At 46.6% G+C, this 27,378-nt stretch overlaps 1 protein-coding gene across 1 annotated transcript in view; it reads right to left on the bottom strand.

The window, feature by feature from the left end:
• The window catches only part of LOC144125027 (protein Wnt-6-like), a 44,892-nt gene extending 17,749 nt beyond the window's left edge, over positions 1-27,143 (bottom strand). Inside the window, exons 1-2 of the mRNA XM_077658061.1 lie at positions 26,607-27,143; positions 22,789-24,009 (exon numbers count right to left, since the gene is read on the bottom strand). The gene's annotated coding sequence lies outside the window, so the exon portion shown is untranslated. The remainder of the gene's footprint in view (positions 1-22,788; positions 24,010-26,606) is intronic.
• Positions 27,144-27,378: the final 235 nt, after the last annotated feature.

The following is a 27,378-nucleotide window of genomic DNA, read 5'->3' as shown; positions in this document are numbered from 1 at the left end:
AACGGGCGCGCTCTCGTCGCCTTCTGGCTTGCCCTCCGTGCCGCTTATATGCGTCCCGGGGCAAGTGCCAATGGCTCTCTTCATTGGCCTCTCCGACACCTCCTTCTCGGTGCGCGAGGCGCAATTTTAGGGAAACAAAGACGCCATTTTTCACACCCCAAATTATAGCCTGCCATGGCTAGACGACGTGGGCATCCTCTCCTCTTGTTCCGTGCCTCGTCGATGCGCTCCTGCCGCCGCTGCACGGTGGTGGTGTCCGCGCGCCACGTCTACGCAGCCTCTCCCCCTCCCCCTCCCTCCGAACTACTCTGCCCTCGCCTTCCGAATTCCTCCGGCCGGCCCCAGCGCAAGCTGCCATATGGGAGCGCGGATATGAGCCCGCAAGCGGAGAGACGGCGACGGGATCTCCCCGTCTCGTCGAGATTCGATTAGGAGCGCGGCTTCGCATGCCTTATGCTGAAAGTTGTCCCGACAATTGTCCTGTCACTCCCTGACGCGTCAGTCGTCGTGCGGGCGACGCGCGTGTCGGCCGTCCGTCCGGATATGTGTGAAATATGACCCGATTGGTGCTTTGTTTTCCTTTCTTTCTTTCTTTTCTTCCTTTGTGTCTTTTTATTTTGCGATGCTTGCGGGACGTTTCGGGGAGAAGCGAGACAGATGTCGCTGGCCTCACCTCCGGCATATTATCGGACATGGCATATGCACAGCTAGATACTCGCCCGGCCGGCTTTCGTTGCCTTGCCAAATTCGGGCTGTGCTCTCTTAAGTCGTCGTTATGGAGGTTTGCCTCTGCTTCACTCTAACGATACATTTTACAGCATGCAGATCTACCTGCTGAGGGCTCGTTGCGAGAGAACAAAGCTTGAAAATCGAAGGTTTGACGAATTGCTTTCCGCAATTGGGTAGTACATTCATATCGCAGGAAAAGCAGCGCCGAACAAAGGTTGGGGGTCAAAAAAGTGGTAGACCTTTCGCTTCCCTACGTAAGCCGCGAACGGAGGCTTGTTACGAACATTTTTTTACCGCAAGCTCTTGTCAGAGTCGCGCCCTATTTGTTGTGAAAAGGAAAAATGTTTCCTTCGTTGCCATTTTATAGCGTTTTTATTTTTGTAGATTGGAGTGGGGAGTGCAAACATACGCTGAAGGAGGGAGACTAAGAAAACTTTAGTTCGGAAGAACAGACGGGAATGATACAATCCTCTCAATGGCAGCCAGGCGGCTAACATCTGACTCGCGGAGATCGAACAACACTCGCATCTAGCGCCCCAAGTGGCAAGCGTCCAACGTCCACTCCTTTATGGGCCGTCCTCATACGACACCCATCGGCTCTCTCCCTCTTGCTGCGGCTTTTCTCCGCGGTCGCGCACTCTCGTCCATCGCACCACAGCAGAGACTGCTGTTGCAGCGTGGCCTGTGGCAAGCCAACTCCCCCCCTCCCTCCGGCTCCCTCTCTGCAGGACTGCAGGCATTTTTGTACCCAGCGGGCCGACGGCTTGCCTCTGGCGTAAATACGCACTCGGCCCGATTGCTATCGACGCCACGCCATTACAATAACCGCTGTTACACCGTGTCTCCCAAGAAGGAGATTGATGCGGGTCTTTTCCAAATGAAGTGTTGCATGCACCCCACACGAGCGGGTGCGCGCGCTGGCCCGCGTTCCCCTCCAGCCGAACGTTGCACCTCGCAGTTGTTTTCGCATGCCCCGGCCGGTGTCTTCTTTTCCGCCGATGCTTATCGGCCCGCGGGCGGAGGACAAGGAGAGGTGGAGGTTTCGAGGACAGCTGTAAAATTGAGGCCCGCCCGGGTGGGTGGCTCCTCTGCGCGGTCGGCTTCTGCTCCTACTCTCTCTCTGTCTGCTCCTTTGGGCGTGTAGCAGCAGAGGCACCGTAATCGCTGTGGTCGTGAGGTCGCCGGTTCGAATACCGGCACCTTATGATCTCTGCGTAAACTTCAATTTTTCCAACCACTCCGTGCTGTTTGAATTTACTCAGAGCCCGCTTTGTTGAAATGTTTTCGCCTTTACTTCCCAAGCAGCACAGGTAATCGGCCCAATATTGGAGATGGGTGGTTTCACCCTGGTCATTTGTAGGACCGGCCTTTGCCAATACATTTCCAATTATTGGCCGATTAGCTGCGCTGCTTGGGATTGGGGAGAAAAAACAGAAGGCGTCACCAGCGCGTCAGGTTATTCTTTGGCAGGAAAGCGCATTGTAGGCGCGATGGAAAGAGGTTGGATGAGGCAAGCTGTCACGATTCACGTATTGCAGCCTCCCTCACATCACGTGTGCTGACAACAGGTATACAGTAGTGGTTTTCAGGCTGTTTCATCAACTGCGTTTGCACTTTGAGGCAAGCCGGCGTATTTACGCTGAACTGTCGCTCCACAGTCGAGGCGAGACAGTGGGAAAACACTTGAGCAAAATCTGAGAACATGACGATAGGGCAACTCTGTTAACGCTGTACAAAAAACACCGCGCGCTAAACGTGCTCGCAAACTGACGATTGTGAATCGTCTGCAACGTACAAAACAGACATCACGCACGCGCACTCACTAACAGCAGCAAGAAAGCACACTGCATACGTGTTCTTCGGGTATACCACAGTACCATAAACTGAAATGGCGGTGAGCGCAATCGTTCCAAGATGAGCAATGGCGAAAGGCTCTGTGGTTAGGAGTTCGACTGCTGAGCACGATGTCACGGGATCGAATCCTGGCCGCAGAGAAACACCCGTGTGCTGTCAGTTCGGTGTCAGTTCAGGTCAAAGAAGCCTAGGCGTTCTAAACTATATTCTGGAGTCATCCACCGTGGCGTCTCCCATAGACCATGTCTCTACGTTTAAACCCACAGATACAGAACGTAGGATGATACCATACAATACCTTCACACTACGCCGCACCACGGAACGCCAGCCGCATCACACCACACTAGCAAAGCTGCCGCGATGGCTCAGTGGTTACGGCGCTCGGCTGCTGACCCGAAAGACCCGGGTTTGTTCACGGCCGCGGCGGTCGAATTTCGATAGAGGCGAAATTCTAAAAGCCCGTGTACACTCCCTCATAGCCTGAGTCGCTTTGGGACGCTAAACCTCATAAACAGGCTAAATCAAACCAAACACCTGACCAGACTACCGCGCCCCACACCACAACACAACACACCTTAAACCAGACCAAACCGACTATAAAATACGATATACCATACCGCTCTCACTTCATCCTTAAACATTTCCCTTGCGGCGCCGTTCAAGTGTCCAGCGCAAGTGAGACAATTATTGCATTCTTCTTTCCTCGTAAAAATAATTGTTTTTGTTTTTTTAACAAGGCTGCAACATCTGGAAAGGGCATGAGCTGACAAGCGAGTAAAGCTCAGCGTGCAGCTTTGCGCAGGTACATTCAGCGCTTTAGACGCCCGAGGGTGCTTCTATAGCAGCTTGATCGAGACAACTCAAGTTCACGTTGTTACGTGTTCACGTTTCACCTATTTACACTGCGCCTTCTGACGCTGCCGGACCTCTTCGCTTTTGACTGTGTAGGTCCGTGCCCGACGCCTTCTGACAAGTAACATAAGATAGTTTGCTGAGCACTTGGGGTAGTGATGTGAATGCCGTAGTGAAAATATAAACGCAATAACTGTGAGCACAGTGCAAATATGTAGAGACACTATTTAATGCTCACCGGAAGTCAAAGCATGGTAGCCTATCGGCATACGGCGCTGGGGACGATAAAGATCTTGTCAAGCGTTTACCCCCCCCCCCCCCCCCCCCCACACACACACACACACTTGATTTGGTTTTTGGTTGGAGTTTTTATGCGCCTATTCGAAGATATAGAACATCAATATTCTGCTCCTCTGAATGGCACTTCGAGCGCAAAGCTGACTCAGTGAATGAAAAGATCCACTATGCATGGAACATTGTAGGGAATTTTTTTTTTAAGTATGAATGATCTCGGCGCAGCCCCAGCCGTAATTTGAAATTTAAAATGTGTGTCTTGAGCTTCGTAGTGTGGGCTTTTCTGGGGCATCGCTTATACCGCACCTGTTAACGCGCTATGACACCATTGCACTGTTTTCAGCGCAACGACCCCGTACGCACCCGATTATCCGTTGAACCTTTCACTGCTTTGGGTTTATGGGCACTCTCGTAGATTTATGCCCTGTTTATCACATCCTTTTCTGTTTTTATTTTTCACAACTGAACTGAAATTGCTGCTTCACAACAGTGCTTGCCATTCAGGTTTCCTCCTTTTCTGACCTATACAAAGGACTACTTTAGTTCAAATTAATGGAGTTTTTTTTTTTGCGAGGTATCCACAAAAGTGCAGCGTTTAACGAAACTCATCACGCTTGTTTTCCTTTCCTTCAGTTTACAGAGATGGCACATACATTAGAGCCTCCGAAGCCCTCACGTGATGTGGATACAGTGGCCTCCTCTTATCTGAACAGTCTATTGACGCAATCACCTTTACGAGCTGTATAAACGCACGCGCCCACCCTACTGCAAGTTTCGCAAGATCGCGCATGCACAACAAGCATCAGCAAATCCTACATCCATATCGTTGCGCTGGCTCCGAAAATATACACCACGCGAACCCCCCGCGGAGCATTCTACGCGTTACCCTCAATTTCTGGATCGTTAAGGCCGGTGGCGATAATAAAGCCGCACAAACGCCGCGAACTTCTCTGACAGCCTGTCAGTGCTGCGTGCTTTTTGTTGTTAGCGTCATCACTCGCCACCTTCCCACAAGGCGGCTTCACGGCGAGAGGTGTGCGCGAGTGGATGAGCATGTGGCCAAGGAAACAGCTTGTGTATGCGCTTAACGCAGCCTCCCCTCCCTATGCACCGTGTATATGCCTTTCCACAGCTCTTGCTTGATTTATAACGAAGCCGCGCTCTATATATACTGTTTGTGTACCTTGGGAGAATCGGCCGGCGGCGCGTCGCTTACAATCCCCGCCGATTGTCGCGGGGTCGCCGCGCGAAGGCTGCAGCGAGTGGGGCATTAACATTCAGAACGGGCGCGAGACAGCTGTGCCTCCCTCACCTCTTTCTTCCTACTCCCAATCTTGGCTCTGCTTATTGCTTTGTTTTTATCTCAACGCGCTCACGTACACACTGGAGCAGCTAGATTTTTTTCCCCCCTCGGATGCGTATGAAATATGATATACGATCGGCGCCCTTCGCTTCGGCCGACACGACACCCTGTTTCAATGTGTGCGGCATATGAAGAGCCCCCAGTATGGATTTGAAGAGATAAACAAGAAAAGCGGGAAACTCCGAAAACGCAAACGCAGGCGCAGAAAATTGAGAGGAGTCTCGTGGTGGGTATATACGCCAGAGCAGCCCAGTGGGAACGGGGACTCGTTTGAGCTTGCATGGACGTTTTGTTAATCTCTGACCCTCGGGGGAAGAAGAAAAAGAATGGAATAAACAGTTATCGAAAAAGCACGAGGAATAAGAGGGAGGAGATTGAAGAAGGACGAGTGCGCCGTGGACGGATACCGCGGCGTTGAGAAATCTGGAACGCTCGTATAGCACTAACGGCCGTACGTGTCTACCTATACACAAACACACGCACGCACGCACGTATCGCGGAAAACGGGAATTAAACGGTTTGTTTTGTTTCGTGCGCTGTATACGGAGAACACGTTTTCATCTACGCGACACGAGATTTCCGTCTTCCGTGAGCGGAACCCACTGCTCGCCGCGTCTTTTTCTCACGCCCCTGACAAGACACCAGGGGGGTGGCGGTATATACTGCAAGATAGAGCGAGAAAGAAAGAAAGAATAGGTTGAAAGGAAAAAAGAAAGAAGTGGAATGAAACATTCAGTTCGGAGCGTGATCTGCCTCTGGCTAAGGGAAAGGCAGCGGGAGACGCGAGACTGAGGAGAAACAGTGCGAGACAAGAAGAAAAGTAATGGAGCAATAGGAAGGTTATCGAAGGCGGAACAGAATAAAGCAGGTCGCGTTTCACTTGGGTGTGTCTCGGCGTGCCCGTATCGTCGGAACGTCGCTCTGCGGAATGCCGAGAGCGCATAACTCGCGTGTGGTCATCATACGTATATACATCACTGTACTCGGTTCATAGATGACAACGTGAGTTCGCCGGACGACGACACGATGCCGCGCGTTGAGGAAACGAACCGGGTTGCCACCCTTGCGCTTTATATATTTTTTCTCTCTTCGCCGAAACCCGGGTATACGATGTGATAACTGCACAGACCGCTTGGGCAGGAGACTAAGAGGCGGCCGTGGCTTAGTTGATATATTTGTTGAATACCTCACGGGCTTAGCGCGTCGCTGTCTCGAGCACGGAAATCAATGTGCCAATATTTGATTCCTCTCCAACATTCTACGGCAAAAATTTTGAAAATTGAAAAATTGTAAGGTACTGTTATGGAAATATTGAAGGTAATAGTCTATTATTCTTTTATGCAGCAAAATCTTTCGTTTAAAGTGTTTCCAGCGATCGCAACGAACAGTTACGACTCCCATAGAAAACCAATGGGGGACGCTTTTGACGACAGAATATCACCCGACTGCCGTCGGATGATCTGCAGATATACTGATTGGTATAGTTAAATCTTAGATTATATTAAAAAATGCGTCTATCAACGGCTTTCTGCTCAAAAATGCTTTTGTCCAGAACTGTTAAGCTTGACACTCTCCTTATATACCAACAGCACTTTCCAAGCTCCTCAGTATACAGTTAAATCGCATTCACGACTGTGCGTGAACTTTTTGTTTTATCACGCTTAATTAATTAACGCAACAGCGTTAAGGCTTCCGTTCTGCAGAAAATCGAGCATCGTCGGCGTCTTCGGCGTTGTGCGGGAAAAATACCCGGAGAAGCAACCCGGCGGGCCACCTAGGTCACGTGACCTTGTGGCGTCATCGCAACCTGCCCATCGGATTGAGAGCAAACTGACCACCGTGGGAGGTGGCGGTTAAGTTAATTATTGGTCTCGAGGGGTTGTTTGGGAAGAGCAACCTCGGTCTCACAAGCCTCACTGGTGGCAGCACCTACCATCGCAAAGCAGTGGCGCATCGCTTAACAGCTGCACCACTGCGCCAGGAATGGCATGAGGACTAGCGATCTATGGATGTAAAGTCGAGAGTGACCAATTTCGCATATATGAACATTAATTAACCCGTTAACGCTATCGCGTCATGCACTTAAGGCGCCACTTAGGTGTCCCCTACATTTTTTTTATTAATTTATTTGAAATGCTTACAGGCTTATGGGGAACTGTGTAACGGGGCGTCAAAATAAGAACAATGTATTTGTCGACAGAATAAGCAATTAAAAAATATATATAACGCATAGCAAAAGTATTTTAACGCATGATTACTGTGTACAGAACAGTTGACCAAGCAACAACGAACGAAAAGAAGAAAGACACGTGGCAGAGGTTAAAGAACAACAATAAAATAAAATTCACGCGACGGGCGTTATTGCCAGTTCTTACTAAAAGAAATCGTGATTAGCACAGTTCGGGATATGGTGTACAAATACTGCAAACAAATAAGAGGAAAAGAGATGCGAAAAACATAAAAGAAAAACAGAAGCAGAAAACAGCATCAAATTGGCGCTTAACTGCTGTTACAAAGGAAAAGAAGACATGTAAACGAAGGTATATTAAGCAAGGTATATTAAGCAAGATGTGTGACGAGCTGGCGGGAATGAATTTGGATGAGATTGTGAAGCGTTGTTGTCTGGTGGGTTATATCATAACCTCATGGCTCGAGGAAGTGCTGATGAATTGAAAGCTAATGCGTCACCGTAGATCCGTTATAATTATACATGTACTAAAAACGGCTCCTGATGACAAAGTCATCAGTAGACAGTCAAATCGAATTCACGACAATGCGAGAAAGGTTTCTCAATGACAAACAGCCTGCGCCGCCGTGGTGGCTCAGTGGTAATGGTGCTCGGACGTTGAACCGAAAGACGCGGGTTAGATCTCGGCCGTGTTGGTCGAATTTCGACAGAGACGAAATGGTAGAGGCCCGTGTACTGTCCGATTTCAGTGCACATTAAAGAACCGTAGGTGGTCGAAATTATCCGGAGCTCTCCAATGCGGTGTTCTTCATAGCCCAAGTCGCTTTGGGATGTTAAAAACGCGATAAAACCAAAGGAACTACCTCCTGTGACCTTTATGGCCTCGCTGTATCTTTGCAATTTGTCATTTCGCAATCTAACCCATCTGAACCTCTGGTGTGCTCACTGCGAAACAACTTTCAGAAATCTACAATAATGTATTCTATGGGTGAAAGCCACGAAAGGCAAGGAAAGATGTAAAACGAAATAATTTTTGAATATTTTTGAATATTTTTGAATTTTTGAATATTCACGTGCTTTAGAGCTCATTGAACGCGTGGGTCGTTAATTGAACGAATTAATCATCAGAAATCAGTGGAAAGAGCACATGGCAGAAAAAAAATTCAAAGGGCATGCATTGGGCATTTTAGAAAATTTCTTGCTACCTAATTCTGTAAAAAATTTCCTAGATGAAAATGCATGCGCGGAATATAATCTTTTCAAAATTATTGAAGCGTACATGGCGATTCGCTTTTATTTCTTCGATTTTTTGTTTATTCGAGAGTATGGGACGAATCAAGTATTCAAGTGGTGACTACTGCCTCCGCCTGCATGCAAACTAAAGAACGCGCGCTTGGCTTTGATGAACTGCCCTTTAGATGGGTAATAACTCACTAGAAGCGAGACAGGATATTAATGCTGAATTCTACAAAGTAATTATTTTAAAACTACCTAGCATCAAATGCAGCTCGGATGCGCCTGATGATTTTCAGGTCTCTATAGCTCATTAGGACATGCAAAATTATATAATAGCAGCAGCACGTTACAGCACACTGGAACATTTTTGCAACCTTGATAGGAATTAACCTTAGGTAAATTATTAATTAATTACCTTCGTTCTTTCTTTTTTGTTAGCCTTCCTGCAATCTATTTAAGACTTAGCGAAAGCAGTTAAGAATCTCACATTCCTGGTTTGGGATGATACGGACACAGCAAGACAATTCGGCGGCCATGCCGAGAATGCGCCTTGCTCCCCACAACCTATAGTCCAGGAAAAGGATGTCTCTCGATAAAAGCCGGTTAGCAAAGATAAGTGACGTCACATTCCTGTGACCGCAAGCGGGAATGCACATTCTACAGCGGCGATGATACGCACCGTAAACACATCGTATTGCACCGCGATTGCTGCCGGTTAAAGTGCACTCCCGCGGTAGCAGCATGCTCAATAATTCTCTGAGAATTTCTTTAGAGTTGTCCATTAAACCTGCTTGCAGATTTGTATTTCCATCTTTGAAAGGTAGCACAGTTTTCATTTAGGATCAAATTCACTTGACTAAAGCTAAATTATGGTTAATTGAGATAAGCTAAATTATGTCCTTTTCTTCCATGCTATACACTACACTAAAAATGTGTGCCCAATGTGCTCCGAAATGATGTAGTTCTAAACAATCTAGCAAGTAAAATAATATTTCGTGAAGCGTAGTTTATGATCGTGACTGCTATTCTATTACGCCCCCAAAAAACGATCTAGAAACAAAAAGCAGCCGTCAAAGCAGCTCGCATAACTCGTGCGTGCTAGTTCTGCAGTGTTAGCGCCACCGCAAGGTCACTGCATCTTAGGCGATCGGCCTTTTAGTGTCATAAACGTACTTACAGCCTTCGCCAAAAGTCTTCAGGTCACAGGGTATGCTTTTCAGCCTCGTATATAGTGGGCAATTAAGGTACCAGTGGAGATCAAAGTTTCTGGTCGATGTGGAGGACTCTCGCCATCACCTTGATAGTACATCAGCTTAATGTTGGCGCCCTAAGTGCTCCGTTACACGGCTCAAACGCATACCCTGCGACCTTAAGACTTTTATCTATAGGGTGTACCGTCTTTGTCAGAAGTAACCAAGCAACTGTTTGGTTGTGAATCGTAGAGTGGAATCCTTACGGCACCCCTGAAGCCCGAATTGTACTCATTACCTTACACAGATTTAGAGCATAAGGGCTACTATATGGGCTCCACTACACATCTGATAAACAAACCCTCTTGCCTGGCAACTTTCAGAAATCTACGAGAAAAATGTGCAAAAATCTCGGGCTTTGGCAAGTAGCGCTAAAGAGAAAATAAAAAATTTAAAATTTTGCCGAAATCGATGCGTCTGATTCTTATTGGAACCCGGTAGCATTTAGGGGCTCGTCGCACAGGTTAGCGTATATATAGGGTGACACATTCACCAAACAATCGTGACTGTGCGGCAGAATGTGTGGCCCTCGCAACCCACGCTGCTGGACACCATACTATAGATACTCGATGACGCATTATAATTTGGATCCCAAATGTGGAACTATAAACGCTCACACGCACACGGCGATGCCTCTTAAATTTTACAAGGTTGTACGCCGTCAGGGCACTTTGATCTCGGAATGGCGCGGTCCGTCCGCTTGTGACGCGACTTGTGCATGCCCCAGCCGTGGCATGCGGCTGAAAACAAAAGGCGCGAGTCTTACGCAGGGAAGGGGAAAGTCGACGGCAACAAGGAATCAGCACTTAAGTAATCGCCGCCGATGATACCGATGATGGGGAGCAGAGCTGCAGTTCGCGCTTACGCACACAGGCGGGCGACGATACGGAGCCATTTCTCTTTCAGCAGTCGCTCTTTCTGTAAACAGCGACACGCACGGCACTCGGTCTTCGCCGAGAAAAAAAAAAGAATAAGCGACCAGCAGCTGTTGCCGGGTGCGAGCCTGCTCGCATACCTTTCCTCTAACAGTTGCCCAGACACGGGTGCATGCAAATTTCAGGGAATGCATGCAATGTGCTTAGGGCGACGTTTCCTGTTATAAAATCTGTGCAGCTTATATTGTTCGTGCAGGAAAAGAAACCAGTACCAATGCGTCGTCATCGATTTTTTTTTTTTTTTTGCAATATGGCAGCGAACAAGCACGAGACTTCCAGTCCTCTCGCCGTCCGGTAAAGAGTATTGCAGCTCTCACGGGTGTGCCTGCCCCAAAGCAACAACTGGATCGCAATATCAAGGATGAAACATTCTGCGGGGAAGCTTTCACTGCTCGGTTCACACGACGGCCGTTGTTGCCCTAACTGCAACAGTACAGAAAATGGGCCTAGATGGTATACGGGCCATGCTAGGTATGTGCGCACCTTGCCACTTGTGAGCCAGCACATTATAAACACGAATAAGCCTATTGGAAGTAAAAACGGAGTAGAATGTTCTTTAGCGTACTCTTTTTTAGGGGCAGGATATGTCGTCCAAGTTCCTGAGTAGATGTCGATCACTAAATATACGGAATGCTTACTCTAGGAAACGGTTAAAATCTTCGTATAGCTGCAAGAACTTCGTACGTTTTGAAGAGGCATTGAGTTTCCATTTCCGACCGCAAGTGTTCCGTGTTTTTAGTGATGGAAATACACCCCAGGGCATGGGAAGCATATCCTTCCCCTTAAATGGAGTGCGCTGGAGAACAGCTTACTCCCTTTTTAGTCCTTTCGTTATTAGAGTGCATGTTCTATTCTTTCCTTCTTCGTGGGACATGGCGGAAAAACTGAAGTTTGTCCTGTATCCATTCATTACAGCGTTCAAATCACAAAGAGGCTACTTTCATTGAAGACGGAGGCTGTACAGGAAAGAAAGGACTCTAAAATGAAATACGAACGTCTAGACTTCCGGCTCTTTTCACAAGCGAACTGCGATGACGTAAAGGACGGTTTTTATACGCGGATCTCTGAGGATAGACCACGAATCCAGTAACTTCCAAACAATGATCACGGACTCCCCTTTCGGACTTTAGTGAGGAGCTTTACTCGACTGGTGGGGGAAAATATACATTTTTTAGCAATAGACGTGTATTTTTCTGCCGAACAGGCATTACCATGCATAGCCTCAAACATCCAAACAATAGATCTTTACCGAGAACAAAAATTGCAAGGAGTTGTCCTCAGTGTGCTGTGCATTATCTGAAGCTAAGGCACATCTATGAGAAAAGCATGCACGGTTCTGCCTTATCACCTCTTGCGAAGTGCTCATTCATCGGACGGTACGTCACATATTGATGTCGCGCTGCACAGTCGAGGAATAAGACAAAACATCGGTGTGCGCGTTTGAATTTTGCCTGATAATATATATATATATATATACGTTGAATTAAATCCGGTAAGTTTTTAATATGCCTTCCACAACTTACTATATTTTTAATCAGTTGCCTTGAAGAATTGATACATACATACATACATACATACATACATACATACATACATACATACATACATACATACATACATACATACATACATACATACATACATACATACATACATGCATGCATGCATGCATGCATGCATGCATACATACATACATACATACATACATACATACATACATACATACATACATATACACACACATACATACATACATACATACATACATACATACATACATACATACATACATACATACATACATACATACATACATACATACATACATACATACATACATACGTACGTACGTACGTACGTACGTACGTACGTACATACATACATACATACATACATACATACATACATACATACATACATACATACATACATACATACATACATAAATACATACATACATACATACATAATACATACATACATACATGATAAGAGGGCCCAGCAACTTTCGGCGCCGCGCGCAACGTGCCTTTACTACTCCCGTATATCGCTGCGTACAACACAATAAATTTCGTCACTCACGCCCTGTTGCGCCATAGAGGGCACCACTGTAGCGAGTCACGTGCAAAGCGCAGCGTCGTATCGTGTGGCGCCCAAATAAATCGATCCTGCTATACACGCGACAGAGCGCACCCTCCAGCGGTCAGTAAACCCCTCGCGTGATACGCGGCCACAATGAATATTAAGCAGCGTTTGGAAACGAACAGAACAAAGAGAGAGAGGGGGGGGGGGGCGCTCTCGGTCCGTCCGATGCAAGAACGCTGCGCCAGCTGATCTCTGGCCGCAATCTATCTGATGAGCTTCGCGTCTCTTCGGGGGCAGCATCCGATAGTGTGGTCGGGGAGGGGGGGGCGATGCGAGCACAATTAAAGCTGTGTGACGACGACGTCTCCGGCTCTTCATGGGCGACGGCATGTTCGATCCGAGAGTCCCGGGAAAGCGAATGCCCTCCCCTCATCGCACCGCGAAGATAATTGGCGCCTCTTCTAGAAGCGAGATAAGCACGCCAACGCGTGTGGTGTGACACGCACTCTTGATGCAGCAACACGTTGTGGTTTTGAGTGATGGGACGATGTTGAAGGTTAAGAAGGCCAAGTGATCAGCACTTTAAACTCATGCGGCGAGCGTGATATGTGTGTCAGTAAGAGGGTACGCCATGCCTTACTTTTCTCTCATAAATTTGTCCATTAAACTTGGTTACTTGGCCGCGAACATTGCGCTTTGATGGTGAGACGAAAAAAAAAAGAACTGCTCTACTAAAGGGTCAAGTGGCGGTGCACTAGTCTCAAGCGGAATCGAGTATGTGAGCAAAACCTGAGCGGCACTTAAAATCGCAATGCTTGAAATAAGAGCTTTTCCGAAAATGAGGCTTGCGGTGAACTTATAATAAACTGCACAACTTCAACCAAAAATTTTAACTTTAACCCAACGTTTCGAAGCCGACTCGGCTCCTTCATCAGGGGTGACTGAGGGCAGTAGCTAAGCGTCTTTAATACCCCTGTCACACGGGCACTTGTAAGGCCTTAGAAATTAAGGTCCTTTGCCCCAAAGGCGCGTGACGCGCATCTACACGGCAAAGCGTCGAGACCTTTGCGATAAAGTTCCGTAGCAATAAAGGCGGCCGTCAGCGGCCTTAAAGTTGCTTAAAGGAGCAACCCAGACGGCAGCGCCAGCTAGCGAGCTCAAAGAATAAAAAATTGACGCAATTTTTAGTTTTGAAACCGTAAAAAAATATCTAATTTATCTTATTTAATGGTTAATTTTGCGTTACGGTGCACTTAACCGTAGAGGAGGCTATGACTAAAGACATCCACACTGCTAAGAAAGGACTTGAACGCTTTTCAGCAGCCGCATCGACACACACGTGCTTGCGCATCTCGCTTTGCTGTTTTTTCTTCGTTTGCTCTTTGTTGAGTGCGTGTTTTGAGTTTGCTTGTGTGCACAAAGACACAAGCAACAAAGCACGCTTCTCGAACACAACGAGGAGCCGAACGGAAAAGTGCGCCTGCCGTGGTCGGACCGAGAAGGATGAAAAAAAAAGAAACTTTGTTTCAAAATATCCGTTTCTCACCGCCAGAACGCTCGTTTATTATCGTGATAGCTACTTTTTCCAACATAAACGAAAGCACTCTTAGCTGAAGTGCTACCGTCTGCTTTAATTTCATAATGTTACTAGCGCCGCTTCACACACAGCGGTGACTTTTGGCATTCACGGAGGCCGCGTTCTAGCTCCTTTGGATTTGCCGTGTAGCAGCGTCGCTGCTCCTTTTCGGTTTTCCTCCTTTAGTGCAATAAGACAACTTTACGGCAAAGGCTGAGAAGAAGTCCCGTGTGACAGGGGTCTAAGTAGGCAAATCTATCAAAATGTTTAGTTTTCAGTTTTGCGCTGAACTGCACGTCAAATGGGATGTTTCATAATTTCGGCCGGCCGCATAAGGCCAGGTGGTATACTACTACCCACCAACACCAGAAGTGGGAGCGAAATGCAAGAGTAACCTCTGGAACGAGTGAAATTACCGCTATGCCTAGTTGGTCGCCAGTGCTGTCTGCGGTACTCCCTGTGCGGATTCGCAAAGTTCGAACTCTAAACCGAGTCATTACTGCTCAGGGCGGAAAACAAGAAAAGGAAAAGAATATCTTCAGAGAATCCGATTCGCTGCTGACTGTTAGCGAAATTTCATGCTGAAGATAGCTGCCCTCTCTCCCCCTCTCTCTCTTTCTGTGCGGGCTATTGCTCAGAGAAAGGTTCATTTCAGAAGACATGACTGCACTGACACTTCACTGACTGCATTACTGCATGGCTGCGCTGAGTATATCGTCATTAAATGCAATAAGGAGTAATGTATTTAACACGAATATACATATAGTCATATACGCTGGTTGTGTCTTTTCGAAAAACACTGGACTGTACAGGAGCTGAGAAAATAAACACGGAGGCATACTTGAGGGGATCATTGATCAAGTCAGGGTACAAAGTAACCAAGCAGTCTTTTAAATCAAATAGAGCACAAGCGGACCAGAGCGAGAAATAAATGATTTTGTGAGTTCATGCGTAAATCGTAAAAATAAATGTGCAGTAATGTTGAGAAATATGTAGATGCTACTCTTATACGTGTTGTCGCCAAGGGGTCGGGAAAGTTCGCAATCAGTCCTGTACGTACCTGGCCAGTGCCAAAACATTTTTGGAAACCCTGTTCAGTTTCAGTTTGTTATTTTTCTCTTTTGCTACGCAAGAGCAGGGGATAAAAGCAGGTATACAAGATCGTTCAAAACTTTAGCACACTTGGCAATACAGTGGAATTGAAGGAAACAGCAGTTTTTACAAATAGATCAGGGCATGGAAACGCACTATGCAAAGCAAGAAACATATGTGTGCAACATATGCAACATATTTGCACGTGAGAAGAAAAGTTACACAGTTCATATCGCATAAAAAGAAACAGCACTAAAATACAGTATTTTCAGGATCAGAATCAATTTTCGCGGCAGAAACAATAAATGCACTTTTTAGATTGTCTAGATGGGTCGAAATACTCTGCGTTCAACATATTTGACCGAGTGGGCTAAGTACAAAAATGATATACCATTTTTCAGTACGTCGTGTCTGTCGAATAAAAGGTTTCCTGCAGTTTAGCAAGAGAGATTTTTACATGTGTACTGGTTTTTAAAAATGACCTATACTTTAGGATCAATCTGTAATTATGCAAACGAAAAAGTGAAAGAAAATCATGTTTTTAAAAAATGCACGAGTGGTATGATTCTAGACTGTATTAGCTATATATCGGACTGTCCTCTTTTGTAGTAGGTGTAGTCTTTAAAAGCTTGTGACGCCTGTGGCCCAATAGATTACGCAACGGTATTGCAGAAGCGAAAATACTAATGCATTATTAAGTGAAACTTTTAATTTAAAAGGTAATACGTCCTCATTCTGGAAATAATGCCAACACCTGATGCTACCTTATATTGAAGGTGCTCTCCATGTTCATTCCAAATTAAATTTTTTTAAAACATCACACTGAGAACCTTTACGGAGCCAACCAGTTCAACGAGTTGCACTCTCAGATCTACGCTAATGCTTCTTGATAGGTGCTCACCTCTTGGGATGCATTACAAAATGGCTTCAATTCGTTCCAATTTATTGTGTTTCCCTGGTAAACAACGCTGACTAAACCTCCTTTGAATCCATCGCCTGACAGCGTATACGAAATTTTGTTATAAGACATCAGTAAAAAAAAATCAATTAACGAATTGACGGCAAAGAAGTGCAAACGAACGAAACAAAACGCATACGTGGTTCTTTCTATTTAATTGATATTTAATTCTGCTACCTATTTCCTATTTCCGCTACCAGATTACGTTTTTGCGTTTACACATGGAATCATTAGTTTGTCGCACGACTTCACAAGCGCTGTTTATTTGCATTCGGCTATGTAAGGACTGAGGTGAGAACAGCTTTAAGGACCATCGAAGATCGCCAGCGCGTCTCAAACATGATAGCTAAAGCGGTATAACTATAAATTGTGTTATTGTTTTTCTTCTGATTTTGTTTATTATGTTACACATTGTTTCCGCTCTCCGGCTCAATAGCGGTTGTTCCAAAGAGTATAAATAAATAAATTAATTAAAACTACGTTAAAATGCAACAACAGGAACAGGTACCCATCACAGCCAAGCGAGGAGGCAGATTTCATCACTCCTGACCAAATAATGCTATACTCTGCTTTACATTTTCGGTTAAGAATTTGAGTACAATTGTTTTGTAGTGGAATTAGCCCCTAATTCAACTTATAGGTACCACTCAACGACAGAAGTATAGTCTCGAGATTTCTAACCTAATCCACCGCCACCGTACAACGAGTAGAAAATCACTAAAAAGGCTTTTATAGAGCTCCGCCGCTTATATAGCTGCGTGCTGTTTGTCACAGGTTTTTTTTTTTCGTTCTGCAAAATGACACACTCCCGGATTAAAGGTCATTGGCAAACGCCTTGTCTCAAATGCATACCACGCAAGGTTTTCCCTTCAATAGAGATACTGAAAATAAGAGCAATTGGAGAAAGCAGCTTTTCCCTAAGGACAAAGAAGCATGAGTGATATGGTTGAGGCCCGCAATGAAATAATTACCGCTTAATCAGTGTACCGCTCAATCAGTGTCAAATAAGACGTGGCACCGGGAAATTCTAAAAGCATGCCTTGACTAGGATTTCAACATCTTCCCGGAAAAAAAAAACCAAGACAGCATAACTGTAAGGCACCATTCGCAGTTTTTTTGTTTTTTTTGCAACACGCATATCAGATTTCTACACAATCCGCCGTGTGTAGTGTGGCATGTCCTGGGTCCTTTATCAACGTGCTGCTTTCCCACTATGTGTCCATATTTGCACCTACTAGCTAGCCCAGCTGCACACTGTCGTCAACTGGTTCAGTAATTCGCGCGCGTAAAATGAGTAGAATTTTAAACAGCGGTCATTGTTAAGCTCGCGTTTTAAGGCGGCCCAAACGAAGCTCTCCGCTTCGTACGGTGGGTACGAAACTACCGCACAAAGACTCAGACTTTACAGCCTGCATACAGCATGCATGCAAGCGACGCAGCGAGTACACGCGACATCGCCGTGAGAACTAAATACTGCTCTGGACGTTAATCGATGGCAGAAGCAGCGTACGGTGCATTTCAGGTTTTTGTTCGCAGCTCTCAACAAACCGCTGCGGCCGCGGAAAAAAATCGCGGGAGAGACCGTGGCTTTTTTTATCATTTCTTTTCTCTTTCTCTCCGTGTACGAGTGGACAGTGGAGGACCCTCGAAGTCGCCATCCGTCACTGAGCGATTAGAGCACTTGTCCCAGTTCGATTAATCTGCGACGCAATGCTTTCTTCGCTTTCTGCGAAATCTATAATCTGGCCTCGCGTCAGACGCCAGACAACGCAGGCAGATCGAAATGGTCGCTTTCGCCAATCGGTTACTGCGCCAAGCCCTACAACAATCTCAGTCGTCTTATATGTGACCACTGGCCAGAGGTAATTAATATAAATAACGTCAAAAAATAACCCCTGGCATCGAATAGCGCAATGGCAGAAAGAAAGGGGAAAAACACGGCAATTCGCGACAAGCGCCCGTAAAAGTACAATTAGCACTCATTATATAAGACAATGCCTACAAATATGGTCAGATGGCTATGACACTCAAGGAGGCTACGCAACACACACACGCACACACACACGCACACGCACACACACACACACACACACACACACACACACACACGCACACATACATACATACATACATACATACATACATACATACATACATACATACATACATACATACATACATACATACATACATACATACATACATACATACATACATACATACATACATACATACATACATACATACATACATACATACATACATACATACATACATACATACATACACACACACACACACACACACACACACACACACACACACACACACACACACACACACACACACACACACACACACACATACATACATACATACATACATCAGTACCAATCGATCTGAGTTGTTATTGTCCAGCTACATAACTCAGTATCCTGTTTAGTTCCCGTTGCTTTGTTTAAAGAGCTAGTAAGTTCGAATTAAAGTAGGCGACGCGTATCCTGTTAAATCAATACATCCCGTCCACGGTATAGACAGAAAAAGAAACTATACAAGCACTGTCGTGAACTGCCGCTTCGAAGCTGGCCAGTCTCAACTAGAGTCGCATGTCGCGGCGGTGCGGTTGCTGCATGCGTTGGTGAAACATTAACCCGGACAAGCGCGCATCGGTCGTGCTCGGCTTTCAAGCGGTGGCAAAGCCGGCAAATGCACGCAGAAAAGAGGCGACGCAACGATATATAACACTACAGCCCTCGAGCTTTCTTCCTGTAGTCGCGTTGGTTGTACAGGGTGGGTACGTGTAGTACGTTGCAAACCGAATAAAACAACACAACTAAACGCTCTGGTAACCGAACAAATCCAAAAAGAAGCTGCAAGTTTTGTAGAAGTACGAAAGCATGTACATATTAGAGAAACATCCTGCAAACGATTTATAGGGCGTTTAATTTATCCACTACAGATTAATTACGGAAAACCAGTCAGAAAGTTGATTTCAGCATGTTAGTCACATAATCAATTAATAGTGTTTTATATAAGCTTGAACCGTGTACCCGCTTGGTCATATAGTCCAACCTCAAAAGGCGGTGCTGTGTAGCTACTGTAGCATGTTCACAGAAAAATTGCATTGAATAAAATGAAGTGCCTGGTACACCGTAAGTACTAAGCATCAATTAGGCAATGAAAGCTTTTATGCTAGGTAAGGCTACAATCGAGTAACTGTGTTGAGAACATGAAGAGAGACATCACTTTCGACAAATTGCTTTCAGAATAACCAAAACAACTGGCTCTTCACAAACAATGGAGATAAACAGTTATAGCTGTAGCGTACGACACTCAACCCATAACCATTTACAGGCATTGAAATATGTATACGACGGCTTTCACTCTGCCCATTGGTCCGACACTTAAAGTACGAACCAAACAAGAAGACAACACTTATACTCACACTGAATAAGAACACTCTATAGGCTTCCATTTTCTTTCCACTTGGAATATCCTGATGCAAGTATTCGTGTCACTTTTAAGAAAACTTCGCAGAGTTCTCTTTCACAAGCGTTTTAATTTAACAGCTTCGGCGCATGTGCTTTGCAATTCTAAATACTATCGAACTAGCCAAATATGGCGCAGCCCGATCTCCGAGTGGCAACTAAATTTCCAAGCAGCCTCAGAAAGAAGTGATTTATTTCTTCTACGTATCTATTACTGTTTATGATGTACACAGCAACACACTCACACACACACCAATACAAATGTACGTATCCTTTTCAGTGCAGCATAACAGGAAGAATTCCCGTTCCACTTTGATTTATTAAATGGCTCAAAGTAGTGCAATAATTTTTATTCTTCTACCGCCTTCGCTGGCTTTGAAAATACTTCTCTTTTCTATACTGCGACTTGCATCGGTAAATATCACTGAGCGTATAAAGCAAAAAGGATACATAGCAAGCGCACGTATTTCAAATAAAATAAAAAAAGCGAGGACAAGAGTCAAGCCGACTGGGAGCGTGCACGTGTAAAACACGCCACCGCATAACAACGCGCGGGCGGCGGCACAAAACAATGTGCAAATGAGGCGGGCAGTCAAGTGCCATGACCTCCGGCCGTCTTGGTTTTCCTTCTTTTCACCTTCTTTCTTTTTCTTTTTTCCTCTCTCACTTTCACTCTTCTGTCTGGCGTGCAAGAGCCGAGGCGTCCGCAACCTTTTGTTGTTGCAGGCGGCCAGGAACGTCGACGCGCGTTAAACGAGGATATCGGCCAATAATAAACACTCGGGGGCAAAAAATAAAGGAGGAAGAAAAGAAGAGCATTAGTGTTTTCTTCGCACGTTTCTCCAAGCGACAACGACACGCACGCCTCGAGGAAATCCCGTATGTGTGCGTATATCAATGCACTTTATTTATAGGAGCCCCCGATAAATGCCTAACTGCACGTATAAAGCGGACCACTACCGACCACCCTTCGCTTTTCCCTGGCTGTCCGAGTTAGCTTTGAAAAACTGCCGCAATCGAAGTTTCTCCATTCAAACCACGAGTTTGCTCGAACGCTCCCGTAAAACGCTAGCCGAATGTTATATACAATTGCGTCTCTCTTTGTATACTGACGCGTCCTCTGGCGGGATGTCTTTGGCGGTGGTAATTAGCGAGCAAACCAAAGGAGCAAATAATGCGTCGGCCAGAATGAGGTGCATCAGTAGCAAAACTCTGCCGTTTTATCTGACACCTATGTATTGTACACGATGTAACGAAATACATGCATTTGACAATGTATCATCACAAAACTATGCATCAGCAGCAGTGGCTGGAAAGCACACGCACACGCAGTGAAGTTTTTCAGCCTAGTTAAATTTGGCTGGCTTGAAGGCCACCTGTTGACATTACCCCCCACGAAACAAAGATGTTTTGGGCGGTCGCTCTGCAAATATGCATATAGGGATGGAGACGTGGCTCACTTCAGAAGAAGAGTGGAGGTATAGCTATAGGAAAGGAGGAGGATGGTTTGGGAAAGAGGGAAGCTGCAGGGAAGGTGGTTATGCATCGTGTATTAACCCCGAGCCTCCGTCTGCCGATACACGGGGCACAATGGCCTCCGGAATTCCTTCCGCCAACGAGTTATTTGGGGGCAAAATGGAAGGAAGCACAACAAGCGCTGCAGCCACACTGCAGGTTCGAAGAAAAACAAACAAACGTACAAACAAAAACACACACGCACGGCTCAGGTATATGCCACCATAACCACGACGACCAAGATAAAGGGAGGCCATTCTCCCCTGAAAGAAGAGGCCAAACCTGACGTTTACGGCCAGATCCGTCTCGACCAGCAGTATTTCATTTCACCCGTTAGTCAGGGGAGAAATTGCCTCTGTTTCAAAGGGATCGTTACTATATACCGCGCGCGGAGAGCGCTTTCTCGGCGAGTGCTTTGACCTTCCGCGACTGTCGGTCAGGGGAGGTTAGCCGCCCATGCTCCTTGTCCCGCAGCGTTCTTTTGTTCCCTCCTTTCTTTTTTTTGCTTCTCTCGCTTTTGCCAACGAACGACACGCTCCAGCACAGTGCAGGTCCTGCCCAGCGCCAGTGATTGTGAAGATGTTTTGAGGTAACCGCGCACTATCTACCTGCTAGGCTGCAGCCACAAGGGCATTGTTTTTCTCCAGTACACCGCCGACCGCGGTGCGGACGTCGTTTTTCGAACGCCGTCCCAACTGACGAAAAACGTAGCGGTGGGAATTACCAATTGGCATATACTTAAACCTGCGCAAAGAAAGGGCCGACATCTTTTTCGTATGTCCGGTAAATAAAAAAAAATTTGTTCGAGTTGAGATGCGCTTTGCTTCGCTGCGAAGAACGATATAAACTGCGCTCACCAGAAATATAGCGCGCAGCTTTAGAGAGGTTTTCAGCGCAAGTCGCTCTTGTTACAAACATGTGTGGCAGCCTTCATCTTGTTTTTTTTTCTTTTCTTTAAAGGCCGCAACTGTAATGCCTTCAACCAGAAATAGCGAGTAAAATTTGGAAGTTACTCGGTGGTTACCAAGGAGGAGGTAAGCGACTTGAATTATCCGCGAGTATTCCGCACCGCTGAACCCAGTGGATACCACGGCGAATGCAATTAGAACGCGGTGACTGTCTGAAAGAGGACTCGTGGTCGGGAAGATGAAACGAGGGGAGAGGGCTAGGGAGAGGAGAAGGAGAGAGAGAAAGTAAGGGCGACAGTTGTCTTACATGGGAGGGACCGCACAGTTGGACCCTCGAGCTTTTAAGAACCATCTACTCTAAAACACAGAGGAGGTCGTCTCCACAGAGGAAGGCGTCCTCAAAACGCGAACAGAGCTGTGCAACCTTCGCGGTCCAGTCGGGGCGGGAATGAGAGAGGTACTCACGTCGCCGTGCGCAGGAGCAAGGCTAGGAAGAGCACGGCCCAGGCAGCGGCGAACCAGCGCACCGCGTAATCCATGGGTCTCTCGGCGGGGCTAACTGCAACGGCGCTGCCCGCTCCGCGCGGAGGCCGGCGGCATGGCTAGTGCTCGTTTCGCGCCGCGCTCCTGCGCTCTGCTGCGGGGCCCCCCTCTCTCGCGCGCGGCCGCTGCCGCAGATGCACCCGCCGCTGCTGCCGCTGTGCAGACCGTGCCGGAGGGCGGAGTCGCCAGGCGCCTCCTCTCTGCTGATGCCGCTGCTGCTGTTGCTGCTGCCGGAGGCCCTCCCGGCGGAGGAGACCCGGCTCCCTCGCGGCTACCTTTGCCACGGCACCAAAGGCGCCGACGATGCGGGGACAGCTACGCGACACGACGACCGACCCGCGCGACGTCGATGACGGCGCTCCTCTTGCGCGCCGCGCGGCCCCAATTTTCCTCCCCAGGGGAGGAGGGGGGAGAGGGAGGGCCGCGTAAAAGTTTCTTGGTCGGGGTGTGCGTGGTATCCCGGACGTTTGAGTATGGGACGTCCGATGAACGGATGGGACTCTGGGAATTCGAAGTACGAGGCTGCTGATCAGCTGGCTACTTTGTTGTTCCTTGAAGGGCTGTTGCTGTCTTCAGCTGTTGCCCCTTAGCTACTCCTGTACAGAAGACCGGGATGCGCCCTATCAGGCACTGTCTAGCCGGTGCTCTCTGGGACGTCTTCACGGCTCCTGGAGAAACTGACTTTAGATAGTCCGTTGCTTGGGCACTCAAAAAATAAAAATCTTCTGAAATGTTCGTTGCACACTTTTGGCTCTGGAAATGCACTGAAGGCAAGAGTCGCTTCTAGTCTCCTCGTTCAGGTAGAAATGTTTCTGTGAGTTCCCGATGAAGTAAGGTCAGGCCAGAGAAATTTGCTTCCTATTAAAAAAAAAAAAAATACTGCAGTTGTTCTTGCGAGTAAGGGAACTGAAGGAGTACCGGTTTTAAATGCAATATATGTTCACTCGTTGCCCCGAATTTTCCTTTCTTTTTCCTCTCTCTTTACCTTAATGTATGAGCACTAGCCTGCGACCTTTGACGGCACAATACTCGGTGACTTGATGTCGAGAGACGATCCAGACTCCCTCTGAAGTCAATGGCGTGTCCAGGAATCTGTGACGTACCTTCGGTATAACTCCGAACGTATGCAACTGACACCCAGCTCTGAAAAAAAAAAAAAGGAAAAAAGCACACATAATTTTTTTCGTATCTTTCACAACTCCAGAATGCGACATGCATATTAGCAGCAAGATTGTACAGCTGGGACTGTCTTTAGGAAAAGTCAGACGTATATGTGAAAGATAGGAGAGAGTGTGCGTCCGCTAGTTATAGTCGTTACTCCAACGGATGCAAATTTTTTGCGTGAGAATTAGAAAAAAAATGCCATGCTGCATGAATTTTCAATTGCAGTGCAAACTGTGGAATCGCTGTCATCATTAGGTCCTTGCATTTTAATGAAATAGTGGAGCCTTTTGTGATAGACTTTAGCTTCACTACTCACCAAATAACTCATAATTCTAAGTATATTTTAACTGTTTCTCCTAAGATAATATTATAGGATGTTATTGTTGTCGCCATGTTCAGAAATTTTAGAACCTCTATATATTTGAAGTATAATTCTGGAGTCTAGCTAGTCTGTCTATAGACGTGATGAATATACAGCGTAAGGCAAGACAAGGGACAGGAACAGTAAAAGACACACACGGGCACCCGTGTGTGTCTTTTACTGTTCCTGTCCCTTGTCTTTGCCCTACGCTGTATATTCATCATGCAGAGCCAACTAGCCCGTAAACTCGCTCTTGTACATAGAGCTGTATGGCGTCTTTGAACGTTCGTAAAAATTAGGAAATTTGTTACGAAAAAAATCCCTACTTGAGCTTAAAGATATGGCGGGTGAACGGCGCAAGAAATCAATAAAAACCGCAGCATTGCACTATTAAACAACCAAGACAACAAATCAGAACGAAAGAGAGATTTATGTGGCAGCCTGAGAGAAAATACACATGACTTGCTGTATTTTAAAAGAGGGATGACAGATGACTTATGCAAAACAAATCACATTCATTCCGTTGTGACGAACTTTCGGCAATATAACATTGTTCCGCAAGGCGGGTTTCTAGCGAAATACTTTTTGACAAGTCATGTGAAAACGCAAGCTTCAATTGTTCATTATTTGCTTGCAGCTCTTATCGGGGATTTTTCGCACCATTTTGCAAGAAAACTTATGAGCTCGAATTTTCCTGACTGTAGGGAGGCTACAGAAAATGACGATCGGCTCACACCAGTCTAGGTTCCCGTGCCACGCACTACTCAGTCAGTCAGTCAGTCAGTCAGTCAGTCAGTCAGTCAATCAATCAATCAATCAATCAATCAATCAATCAATCAATCAATCAATCAATCAATCAATCAATCAATCAATCAATCAATCAATCAATCAATCAATCAATCAATCAATCAATCAATCAATCAATAAATCAATTTTCATTCTCAGAGGCTTCCCTTCACACGTCTTCCCCGGAACAGGTTGCCTGCACTTCGCTGCGTCGTGTGTCAGACGCAATACCTTCCGACCGGGATCCCATTGTTCTAATCTTATCGGCCGGATTGCATTAGCGGCGCCCGGCGTCAGTGGCGCCCCCGTCGTGCGCCCTCTGTTGTGCCTGCGGAAAGAAGGGCACTTCGGTGCACGTGTCTCCCCGGGGGCCCATTTTTTCGCCCTTATCTCAGAGCCCCCAGTTGGTTCACTATGCGTGCGAAACTCGCCACGGAATGCGCCAACACATTCGGTGCGGTATATAACCTCAGGAGCAGTAGCCTCTCTCTCTCTCGGCCGCACTCGTAGATGTGGCGGAGTCATTGAATTTGTCAATTATAGCGGCGTGTCGTACTGTTTCGTGCGACTGTTGCTTGTATTCACGATCCTTTTCGCAGTGTTCCCTACAGTAACCGTTGGAAGCGACTACTTGAATTATGCGATTATTTTCTTAGTAACCCGAACGCAGTTGATGTCTGGCTTTCTAAAAAGAGGTTTTTAAACACGAGTAGAAGTTATGATGGTCACCAGCCGTTCAATAATGTCATTCAGCACATCAGCCGAGAAAATAGCGGTTGTCAAAGTGCCCTTTCATAATTTTTAGATGCCTTCTATATATTTGTATCTGGCGACAGCGATTTCGAATACTGCAAAGCGGTGTAAGTTGTGCCTGCCTCTTAAACTTATCGTTGGACATAAAATATCTGCTGTCTTCACTCCTTATTTTCTCCCTGTTACTCCACGCATGAAAAGTCGGCGCTCTACTTCACAATCAAGGTCCATTGCCTTCTTCTATACACAATATGTTGCGTCAGCTGATGATGATGACCTCCTTCACTGGCGTCGGTTCACACTCCACAGCGTGAAAAGGTATTCAGCTTTCGTAGGGTCTTGTTTTTGAGATTGTGCTGTCGATGTGATGGACAGTCTACTGCTTCCTCAAACGTATGCGTTCGGTTAGTGAGGCCAACGCGGTCCAAATGCTTTTTAAAGATGAGGAAATTGTACCACGGTTCTAAGCTTGGATTAAAATCTGACAACCCGAAACAGCAACTGCGGACTTTGGCAATGCAAAGCTAGGGGCCAAGCGATTTGTTCTGAATATGTAACCAACGAGCTAGGAGATAATTTTTTTCGCTTGTCACAAGTATAACGCCATTGTTACCGCACCCTTCGTAACTCCAGGACCACAAGCCCACAAAGCCGAAACACACTATGCGATACTCACCAGCATAGCTTCGACCGCAATTTCTGCCAGGAAGGGTGCCTACTTCACTTCCGCGCAGTAAATATGCAAGTTTTATGAAGGCGCTGGAAGACGACCGAAGCTTCTTCTTGCAGCAAGGGGCGACTTATCTTTGACACAAGAGTTGAGCTCGTTGCATCGTCACACCGCAGGCCGTAGTACACTTCCCAGGACTGTCTATATAGACCAGTGGCAGTCAGTGTCACAGAACCGAGGAGCAGTCACAGTAGGCTGACAGGCACACACGAAACAACTTGTAATCGCCAGAAACACAGCACGGGGTTGCGGTTCCACAATCGCAGGCGCTCTCATAGTACATCACCAGGAAAATCCGGACTCGATTTGGGGGCGTCTTCAGGAAAGCGAGCGTCCACCGTCGAGGACTCGACGAACGAGACGGACAAAAGACGGCGCAAGAACGAAGACGCAGGGCGCGGAGACGCAACGAAGCAAAGAAAAGAGACCCTCGAAGAGGCTCTCGATCGTGCCAACGCTGACGCGAAAGAATCAGCTTTTCCTAGCCGTTCTTGAAGACGGCGGCGCTCGGGGGAGAATGCTATCATATCGTGCCTCGAGTGGGCGAACAAAGGAACTGTTCTTGGGGGCCCCCTGATAGAGTTGTCTTTTATCAAGGTAAACAGGTCGAAAGACACTGGCGCAGGTGTGGGGGCAGGTAGACAATGGAAGCTTCCAGTCATTGGGACCCTTAGTGGGCCGTGGACACGGATACACAACGTCTCCCCTCTCCTTGCGC

The sequence above is a fragment of the Amblyomma americanum genome, chromosome 3 (genome assembly GCF_052857255.1).
Source record: "Amblyomma americanum isolate KBUSLIRL-KWMA chromosome 3, ASM5285725v1, whole genome shotgun sequence".
Lineage (NCBI taxonomy): Eukaryota > Metazoa > Arthropoda > Arachnida > Ixodida > Ixodidae > Amblyomma > Amblyomma americanum.
This window is presented reverse-complemented; position numbering and strand designations above follow the sequence as displayed.